Source organism: Oncorhynchus gorbuscha, unplaced genomic scaffold (assembly GCF_021184085.1).
Source record: "Oncorhynchus gorbuscha isolate QuinsamMale2020 ecotype Even-year unplaced genomic scaffold, OgorEven_v1.0 Un_scaffold_4689, whole genome shotgun sequence".
Taxonomy (NCBI): Eukaryota; Metazoa; Chordata; class Actinopteri; order Salmoniformes; family Salmonidae; genus Oncorhynchus; species Oncorhynchus gorbuscha.
In genome coordinates this window covers 20,526-32,177 of record NW_025748654.1, presented here as the reverse complement: position 1 = coordinate 32,177, position 11,652 = coordinate 20,526, and the positions used below count along the sequence as shown (strand labels likewise).

The 11,652-nt window shown below is 42.1% G+C and overlaps 1 non-coding gene across 1 annotated transcript; it reads right to left on the bottom strand.

The window, feature by feature from the left end:
- Positions 1 to 11,551: 11,551 nt before the first annotated feature.
- On the bottom strand, positions 11,552 to 11,623 carry trnae-cuc. Its single transcript has one exon. It is a non-coding gene; the product is annotated as a tRNA-Glu (tRNA).
- Positions 11,624 to 11,652: the final 29 nt, after the last annotated feature.

The following is an 11,652-nucleotide window of genomic DNA, read 5'->3' as shown; positions in this document are numbered from 1 at the left end:
TACATATACAATATATACATATACAATATATACATATACAATACATACATATACAATATATACATATACAATACATACATATACAATATATACATATACAATATATACATATACAATACATACATATACAATATATACATATACAATATATACATATACAATACATACATATACAATACATACATATACAATATATACATATACAATACATACATATACAATATATACATATACAATATATACAATACAAACAATATAATGATACAGCACAGCCTTGGGAAAATACCTAGTGGAAACATTGGGTGTTTTAAGTGCTGGCTCTAACTAAATTAAAATACTCAGCGTGACTTTGATATCCTGTCTGTATGCTTTTCCCCTATATATATATATATATATATATAATGAGCTAACTCAATACACATCATATGACTGGTAACTCGATGTAAATCAACTCCACTAAGACTATGCCCTGATGACTCATGAACCTGTCATCTCCCAGAGGTATCCCTGGATAAGGGTGTCTGGCAGTGGACAATCAAAGTGGAATAAAAATGGAGGTTACCACTCACGTTTGTCATGCACCCTAACCCCTTGTGTTTTATATTGATTCTATGATCTTCCCATGTGCTCATTTTGTAGAAAGTTTTTCTGTTTTTGCTTGACTTTTTAGTAATATATTAAATTTGTTTTTATTTTATTTTATAGAAACTCTCCAACCTTCAAGTCGTTTGAGGACAAAGTTGGAAACATCAAGGTGAGCTGAAGGTTGTTGAAATGGGAACATGACGCAGAATAAAACCTTCACAACTCACAACTGGAATGAACAAACAGTAAAAATGGAAAAGTATATTTTTGTAGTTTGTACATTCCATTTGTATCTTCATTGTGAACTGCCCCATATGCTAATGGTCACCCCTGTGCCATATGCTAATGGTCACCCCTGTGCCATATGCTAATGGTCACCCCTGTGCCATATGCTAATGGTCACCCCTGTGCCATATGCTAATGGTCACCCCTGTGCCATATGCTAATGGACACCCCTGCCCCATATGCTAATGGTCACCCCTGCGCCATATGCTAATAGTCACCCCTGCGCCATATGCTAATGGTCACCCCTGCGCCATATGCTAATGGTCACCCCTGCGCCATATGCTAATGGTCACCCCTGCGCCATATTCTAATGGTCACCCCTGCGCCATATGCTAATGGTCACCCCTGCGCCATATGCTAATGGTCACCCCTGCGCCATATGCTAATGGTCACCCCTGCGCCATATGCTAATGGTCACCCCTGCGCCATATGCTAATGGTCACCCCTGCGCCATATGCTAATGGTCACCCCTGCGCCATATGCTAATGGTCACCCCTGCGCCATATGCTAATGGTCACCCCTGCGCCATATGCTAATGGTCACCCCTGCGCCATATGCTAATGGTCACCCCTGCGCCATATGCTAATGGTCACCCCTGCGCCATAGACGAGTTAGGCTTTAGCCTCTTCCTGCACGGGATTGGATTATTCTCAACTGTCTCTCAAAACAACCCTTGAAAAAATGAAATGACTCCCTGAAGATTTCCCATTTGCTCTATTCAGCATGTAAAGAAAAGGTGTGTGTGTGTGTGTGTGGCCAAGTGGATCTGATAATGGCTATATTTTATAATGGGTATAATATACCACTGTGGGTATATGATACCTATGGGTTATTGTTAGACGCTAACACACCTGGGTGTCACTCACCCAGGGGTCCAGAGTGACACAACGGTCTAAAAGGCACTGCATCGCAATGCTGGAGGCGTCACTACAGACTCCGATTCGATTCCAGGCTGTATCACAAGCGGCCGTGATTTGGGAGTCACATAGGGGCGACGCACAATTTTGGCCCAGCGTCGTCTGGGTTTGGCCGGTTGTCGGCTGTCATTGTAAATAAGAATTTGTTCTTAACTGACTTGCCTAGTTAAATAAAAATCAGACGGAAGAGTGTCACATTAACGATTCACCGGTGCTGCTGAAAAGTGTACAACCTTTTTTAACGGGTGCTTGATCTACACAAATCTCAGACCATATTCTCTACAGTCTCACACGGCTCCTTTTTGAAATGAAATGACTTAAGATTTACCCCATACCATCCTCCTCCCCCTTTCTCTCTTCCTCTTCCTCTTTCTCTCTTCCTCTTTCTTTCTCTCTTCATCTTTCTCTCTTCCTCTCTTCCTCTTTCTCTCTTTCTCTTCCTCTTTCTTTCTTTCTCTCTTCCTCTTTCTTTCTTTCTCTCTTCCTCTTCCTCTCTTTCTCTCTTCCTCTCTTCCTCTTCCTCTCTTCCTCTTTCCCTCTCTTCCTCTCTTCCTCTCTTCCTCTCTTCCTCTCTTTTCCTCTCTTCCTCTCTTCCTCTTCCTCTCTTCCTCTCTTTCTCTCTTCCTCTCTTCCTCTCTTCCTCTCTTCCTCTCTTTCTCTCTTCCTCTCTTTCTCTTTCCTCTCTTCCTCTCTTCCTCTTGAGTACAAGGTGGTTGGAGCCAGAGAGTAGCGGTGAAGCTGTCCAGTCCCCGACCGACACGAACCCTGTTCAGGACAACGCACCCTTCTGAAGACCCCCCCCCACACACTCCCCTCCCCCCTCTCTCTCATCACCGGGACTGTGACATCATCATTAAGCGCCTCATCACTGAGTGACACATGACCTTTGGCCTAAAGAAGTCACCCTCTAATCTCCACATTACTCACTACTGCCTCCCTCGCCTGACCTGGAAAACGTAGTGCCCTATATCATTAATACTACGGCCCAGTCCTAAATCACCCCCTAGCCCCTACTCCATAGCCCCTACCCTCTCACTTGTGGAGAACTGAAAGGACTGGAGGGATGTGTGCAGTATGACAACAATTCCACCTATGCTATGACAGGTCAAGGTGGGAGCCACTAGTATATTGTTTAAACCAATAGGTTGATTTGTTGCATATTGCTTAGTCTTATCTAGTTCCTTCAGATCTCCACAAGTGCCTAGGAGGTTAGGGGCTAAAGGTACGTTGGAATCCCCGCCCCCTCTACCAAGAGCATGTGCATATCTCATCTCACTGTGCAAATACAAACTACCGCAAAATACAACCTGAGGTTACATAACATCCAACTCACCACAGCTTGTAAAAAAATATTTAAAAAGACAACTACGGTGAACCATTTTGTATTATAAAATAATTTTACACTGCTTTGCATAATGTTTTTACATGACTTATCTGTATGTATAAATATATATGAATAAATATATTGTTAACATAAGGCCAGTCGGCATTCATCCGTAGGTATGGCTGACGGAGGCTCAAATTAAAAGGCAGATATATAAAAACACTACAGTTTGGTGCCCTGCTGAGCGTTCAAATTTCTGTTTGGTGTGCTTCTACAATGTGGAAGCAAGGCTTTAGTCTTAAGACCAGTTTCTACCTTCATCAGATGTCTTTAAGCCTCTTTCAGTCCTATTGCTTTCTGTTACTTTGCTGGTATAAAATAAATGTTTAAAAAATTATTTATAATCTTTCTCAATCTGGAAGTTGTAGAATATCGTTTAACCTGGAAGGTGTTTGTTTTCTTTATTTTGTAGGCTCAAGTGTTTACTGTGTTTGTGCCACATCTGAAATGAGTTAACTGTCAAATACAGAGTCCAGACAGCTCTCTGTGTCCGCCATTTTATTCTAAGAATTGTCCTCGTGCCTCAGGCGTAACCCCCAACACACACTTGTATGTACACAGTCCTGTACCCAGACGTACTCTCACCCACCATGTGACTAGCTCTACTGTTATTTATATATCAACAACACTTCCTGTTTGGCCCGTGTGCACTAACCCAACCTCTTTACACTATAACACAACTTGAAATAGCAACACTTCCTGTTTGGCCAGTGTGCACTAACCCAACCTCTTTACACTATAACACAACGTGAAATAGCAACACTTCCTGTTTGGCCAGTGTGCACTAACCCAACCTCTTTACACTATAACACAACTTGAAATAGCAACACTTCCTGTTTGGCCAGTGTGCACTAACCCAACCTCTTTACACTATAACACAACTTGAAATAGCAACACTTCCTGTTTGGCCAGTGTGCACTAACCCAACCTCTTTACACTATAACACAACTTGAAATAGCAACACTTCCTGTTTGGCCAGTGTGCACTAACCCAACCTCTTTACACTATAACACAACTTGAAATAGCAACACTTCCTGTTTGGCCAGTGTGCACTAACCCAACCTCTTTACACTATAACACAACTTGAAATGGCAACACTTCCTGTTTGGCCAGTGTGCACTAACCCAACCTCTTTACACTATAACACAACTTGAAATAGCAACACTTCCTGTTTGGCCAGTGTGCACTAACCCAACCTCTTTACACTATAACACAACTTGAAATAGCAACACTTCCTGTTTGGCCAGTGTGCACTAACCCAACCTCTTTACACTATAACACAACTTGAAATAGCAACACTTCCTGTTTGGCCAGTGTGCACTAACCCAACCTCTTTACACTATAACACAACTTGAAATAGCAACACTTCCTGTTTGGCCAGTGTGCACTAACCCAACCTCTTTACACTATAACACAACTTGAAATGGCAACACTTCCTGTTTGGCCAGTGTGCACTAACCCAACCTCTTTACACTATAACACAACTTGAAATAGCTTCTATTGGTTTGGTAACAACTTCACTTTTTGTTATTTTCAACATGATGTATCTATGGAGATTATATCCCCCCCCCCAATTTAATGTTACATTTCTATCCAGGGGATGGAGTATTCATTTACCCTTTTGACTTCTTTTTATAATTATAATTTTTTATTATTTAGTAGTGATGATCATATTTAGGTTATGTGTTTTTGATGTCTCATTCTTGGTTGGAGTTTAAATAAGGTTTGTTTTTATATTTAATTGCCATCTGTAAATCGTTGCCAATATGTAATTACCTGTCTGTTACAGATCTCTCTCACTTTCAAATTAATACCATAGTTATTATATAGATGGTAGGTCGGCTACGATCTGGACCGGTTTCCCCACCGATCTGGACCGGTTTCCCCACCGATCTGGACCGGTTTCCCCACCGATCTGGACCGGTTTCCCCACCGATCTGGACCGGTTTCCCCCAGACATGGATCAGACCAGAGAATTTCCGTTAGGAATGCGTTTTAGTCCAGGATTTAGCTTAATCTGTTGGCAGACAGGGCCTCCCTAAGCCAACCCAATTCATGTTTTGTCCGATTTTTGTTTTATTGGCAAAAGATCTGATCGGTCAAAAATACCAATTTTAGTGGCAAAAGAACAGAATTGGGCTGCCTGTGTAAACGCAGCCTTGGTATATTCTGTTGTCTCTGGTTATGACTGAGCAAGGGGAAAGGCAGATGTATCCCATAGATTGTGTAGAGCTGCAAAAACATTGTTTGGGTCTAATGTACATTTTTGGGACGCCACAGCTGAATTTGTTAAAACACATTATTGAAGGCATGTACAATGTTGGGAATGATAAGAATATATATATATATATAGCTTTATTTAGAATGGGAGCCTAGTTGTAGACCTTTTAAATGGATATGAGAATGATGGATGAATTCAAATGTTGGTTTGTTATATGTTGAGAATATCAATAAAGCATTCCTTTAAACAAAGGAGAGTTGTGGGTAATGTTCAAATTTAATCAATGGATCCAATATATTTTTTTACAAAACCCTTTCCCTCAGCAGTTCATGAAGTTCTTTACTGTTACCTGGCCTACAGCCCAAAGTGCAAACTACTGAACAAAAATATACATGCTGTTTTCATGTTTCATGAGCTGAAATAAGTTATTTTATTTATCTTATATGGTGTTTACAAATGTGTTTATGTAACAGTATACCTTTAGACCGTCCCCTCGCCCATACCCGGGCGCGAACCAGGGACCCTCTGCACACATCAACAACAGTCACCCACGAAGCATCGATACCCATCGCTCCACAAAAGCCGCGGCCAACTAAGCTAGTCGTTTCACATCCATTACATTTACATCCTTGTTAGTGAGCGTTTCTCCTTTGCCAAGAGGATAATCCATCCATCTGACAGGTGTGGCATATCAAGAAGCTGATTTAAACACTATTCATTGGGCAAAAATGTTTTAACAATGGCAACTTAATGGAATAAAATGTTATTGGTCACATGCACATATTTAGCAGATGTTATTGGTCACATGCACATATTTAGCAGATGTTATTGGTCACATGCACATATTTAGCAGATGTTATTGGTCACATGCACATATTTGGCAGATGTTATTGGTCACATGCACATATTTAGCAGATGTTATTGGTCACATGCACATATTTAGTCGATGTTATTGGTCACATGCACATATTTAGCAGATGTTATTGTAGGTGTAGTGAAATGCTTGCATTCCTAGCTTCAACAGTGTAGTAGTATCTAACAATGCACATCTAAAAGTAAATCAAATTCAATTAAATATTTCAGGAGAGCAATGTCAGAGTGGTATTGCCTAAAATACAGTAGAATAGAATACAGTATGCAGAATACAGTATATACACATGAAATTGAGTATGTAAACATTATTAAATTGACAGTGTTCCATTATTAAAGTGGCCAGTGATTCCATGTCTATGCACAGTGGACTCCAAAGTGCCTGGCACCTCTGACTGGCAATGCACAAACAATACTTAAGAAAAAAATATATAAACAATATAATTATAGAAAAAACTCAAAATACCAACGAAATACTGTACTTTGTTTTCGTTCCATTGACACCTTAATAATTTCATGGAAAATCATGTCCTCCAATTCAAGGTTTCACCATTAATTGACACTATAAGATTATTGTAAATAACATCTACCAAAATTTAAACGTGAAATTAAATTCCACTTTTAAGTTTAAGTCTTAAGGAACTATATTGAGCCATTTCATCACATCCTGTTTCACTAGGGTATAAAAATGAGGTAACACGCATGCAATATCCCTCTGTCATCCAACACCATGAAGAAAAAGGAACTGGCAGTTGAAAACAGATGGGCGTAGACCTTCATAAATCTGGTAACTGCTACAAGAAGATCCACAAACGATTAAATATACCACTGAGCACTGTCGGGGCAAGTATTTTAAAAATTCAAAACATATAGAACTGTTGAAAACCTCACGGGAAGAGGACAAACATGCATTTTGACCCCAGGATATGGAGGAGGATGGTGAGAGAAGCAACAAACTACCCCACAATCAGTGTGAAAGAATTGTTGGCCGTAGGGGTCACCAGGTTAAAAAACACCACTAGAAGCCACAACCACAGGCTCTTTGGAAGAGTTGCCAGCTCTTTCTGACCCCAATTCACAGACGCTAAGCGCTTGGAGCCAAACGTCATTTAAATTATGACTGGAAGGAGGTGCTCTGGTCAGATGAGACCAAAATGGAACGTTTTGGTCAGATACAGCATCGGCATGTTTGGCGTCGAAACAGAGATGCATACCAGGAGAGGCACCTCATACCCACGGTGAAACAGAGATGCAAGGAGAGGCACCTCATACCCACGGTGAAACAGAGATGCAAGGAGAGGCACCTCATACCCACGGTGAAACAGAGATGCATACCAGGAGAGGCACCTCATACCCACGGTGAAACAGAGATGCAAGGAGAGGCACCTCATACCCACGGTGAAACAGAGATGCAAGGAGAGGCACCTCATACCCACGGTGAAACAGAGATACAAGGAGAGGCACCTCATACCCACGGTGAAACAGAGATACAAGGAGAGGCACCTCATACCCACGGTGAAACAGAGATGCATACCAGGAGAGGCACCTCATACCCACGGTGAAACAGAGATGCAAGGAGAGACACCTCATACCCACGGTGAAACAGAGATACAAGGAGAGGCACCTCATACCCACGGTGAAACAGAGATGCATACCAGGAGAGGCACCTCATACCCACGGTGAAACAGAGATGCATACCAGGAGAGGCACCTCATACCCACGGTGAAACAGAGATACAACAAGGAGAGGCACCTCATACCCACGGTGAAACAGAGATACAAGGAGAGGCACCTCATACCCACGGTGAAACAGAGATGCATACAAGGAGAGGCACCTCATACCCACGGTGAAACAGATGCATACAAGGAGAGGCACCTCATACCCACGGTGAAACAGAGATACATACCAGGAGAGTTACCTCATACCCACGGTGAAACAGAGACACAACAAGGAGAGGCACCTCATACTCACGGTGAAATAGAGATACAACAAGGAGAGTTACCTCATACCCACGGTGAAACAGAGATACATACCAGGAGAGTTACCTCATACCCACGCTGAAACAGAGACACAACAAGGAGAGGCACCTCATACTCACGGTGAAATAGAGATACAACAAGGAGAGTTACCTCATACCCACGGTGAAACAGAGATACATACCAGGAGAGTTACCTCATACCCACGGTGAAACAGAGACACAACAAGGAGAGGCACCTCATACTCACGGTGAAATAGAGATACAACAAGGAGAGTTACCTCATACCCACGGTGAAACAGAGATGCAAGGAGAGGCACCTCATACCCACGGTGAAACAGAGATACAAGGAGAGGCACCTCTTACCCACGGTGAAACAGAGATACATACAAGGAGAGACAACTCATACCCACGGTGAAACAGAGATACAAGGAGAGGTACCTCACACCCACGGTGAAACAGAGATGCAAGGAGAGGCACCTCATACCCACGGTGAAACAGAGATACAAGGAGAGTTACCTCATACCCACGGTGAAACATGGGGGGTCAGTGATGTTTTGGGGCTGTTTTAATTCCAGAGTTCCAGAGGCACTGGTTCAGATTGATGGCATAATGAATTCCACCAAGTATCAGGCAATTTTGGATCACGATCTTGTTGCCTCTGTCAGAAGGCTGGGACTTGGCCGTAGGTGGACTTTCCAACAAGACAATGACCCGAAACATGCCTCAAGATCCATACAGAAACGGTTCTGTGACGACAAAATCAATGTTCTGCCATCTCAGTCACCAGACCTCAATCCAATTGAAAACCTGTGGGCTGAGTTGGCCATCTCAGTCACCAGACCTCAATCCAATGGAAAACCTGTGGGCTGAGTTGAAGAGGCCAGTTGATAAACACAAACCCAAGAATGTGAAGGATCTTGAAAGGATCTGCATTGAGGAATGGTCCGGAATCCTTCCAAATGTGTTCCTGAACCTTGTCAAACATCGCAGGAAAAGACTCCATGCTGTTATCCTTGCCAGAGGTGGTGGCACTAAGTACTAAATGAGGAGTGCCAATAATTCTGATGAAACCTTGATTTTGGTTAAATGTATTTTGTATTAAATAGTTGTATGATTTGAAGCTGGTTCCATTGAAACATTAATAAAGTACACAGTATTTCTCTACATGTTGGTATTTTGAGTTTCTGTAATTCTATTATCTCTTAAGTATTATTTTTTAAAGTATTGTTTGTGCATTGCCAGTCAGGGGTTCCAGTGAATTTGGAGCCCACTGCATACAGGGCAGGGTTGAGTAACCGGGTGGTAGCGGCTAGGGATGGCTATTCAACAGTCTGGATGGCCTTGAGATAAAAAGCTGTTTTTCAGTCTCTCGGTCTCAGCTTTGATGCACCTGTACTGGACCTCGCCTTCTGGGTTATACTATGAGTACTTGGGAACAGATGACCAAATATTAAAATCACTCTGTTTTCCTGGTGTTTTACAGTCTTTAATGTCATAGAATGAAAATTAAAACACAGGTTTTATTAGAAAATTTAAAAAATGGTTTCATTAGAAATGTTTTTGCTCCTAAAGGTTGGGGGCCCCTGGGCCAAATTCAGTTTGGGGATCCCTGGCCCATATCAAGGGGCAAGTAGGGGAAATACTATTTGTAACAAACACATTGCAGTTGCTCAGGTCTTATTAATGACACCCAGAGATCAAAACGAGCCATTCATAATTCTTTCTTTCGTAAGATATGTGTGTACATTGTTTCCTTGGGCGCTTTTGTGGTGATCTATAATATATTTGTGTTTACAGCTATAAGGGTAAGTTAAATGTCTTGGTAAAGTAACAAATACCAATCCCCACAAAGCCTAAATAAAATAAAATAAAATACACAGATCTTAACGTAGCCGAACAATGAACGTTCTGCATTTATACCCTGAACAGACCAGTTATAACTAGAAGAGCTCTGGGAGTGTGTTGCAAGGAAAATAACCTCTCACTCAACATCATCAACAACACAAAGGAGATGATCGTGGACCCCCATCCACGGGACAGCAGTGGAGTTTCAAGTTCCTCGCCGTACACACCACCGACAAACTGAAATGTTTCCACCCACACAGACAGTGTGGTGAAGAAGGCACAACAGTGCCTCTTCAACCTCAGGAGGCTGAAGAAATTTGGCTTGTCACCTACAGTGCCTTGCGAAAGTATTCGGCCCCCTTGAACTTTGCGACCTTTTGCCACATTTCAGGCTTATAGGCCTGAATCCAATCGAGAATCTGTGGAAAGAACTGAAAACTGCTGTTCACAAATGCTCTCCATCCAACCTCACTGAGCTCGAGCTGTTTTGCAAGGAGGAATGGGAAAAAATGTCAGTCTCTCGATGTGCAAAACTGATAGAGACATACCCCAAGCGACTTACAGCTGTAATCGCAGCAAAAGGTGGCGCTACAAAGTATTAACTTAAGGGGGCTGAATAATTTCGCACGCCCAATTTTTCCGTTTTTGATTTGTTAAAAAGTTTGAAATATCCAATAAATGTCCCACTTCATGATTGTGTCCCACTTGTTGTTGATTCTTCACAAAAAAATACAGTTTTATACCTTTATGTTTGAAGCCTGAAATGTGGCAAAAGGTCGCAAAGTTCATGGGGGCCGAATACTTTCTCAAGGCACTGTATAACCCTCACAAACTTTTACAGATGTTCAATTTAGAGCATCCTGTCGGGCTGTATCACCGCCTGGTACAGCAACTGCCCCCGGCCGCAACCGCAGGGCTCTCCAGAGGGTGGTGCGGTCTGCCCAACACATCACCGGGGCCAAACTCCTTGCCCTCCAGGACACCTACACCACCGGATGTCACAGGAAGGCCAAAAAGATCATCAAGGACAACAACCACCCGAGCCACTGCCTGTTCACCCCGCTATCCTCTAGAAGGTGAGGTCAGTACAGGTGCATCATAGCTGGGACCGAGAGACTGAAAAACCTCTACCACCAGTTGCTTTAATAATGTTTACATATCTTGCATTACTCATATGTATATACTGTTTTCTATTCTATTCTACTGTATCTTAGTCAATGCCGCTTTGACATTGCTCATCCATATATTTATTACATTCTTAATTCATCATTCCTTTACTTAGATGTGTATATTGTGAAATTGTTACATATTACTGCTCTGTTGTAGATAGAAACACAAGCATTTCGTAACACCCGCATACAATGCTTAAACACGTGCACGTGACCAATAATATTTTGATTTGATTTGAAGAGTACGTGACACTCTACTAAGGTCTGTTGATAGGAGATCTATTGATAAAACAGTTGTTCCCTGACCGGGAATCGAACCCGGGCCGCGGCGGTGAGAGCGCCGAATCCTAACCACTAGACCACCAGGGAAGCCATAGTTTTATCGGTGTTGGAAATGA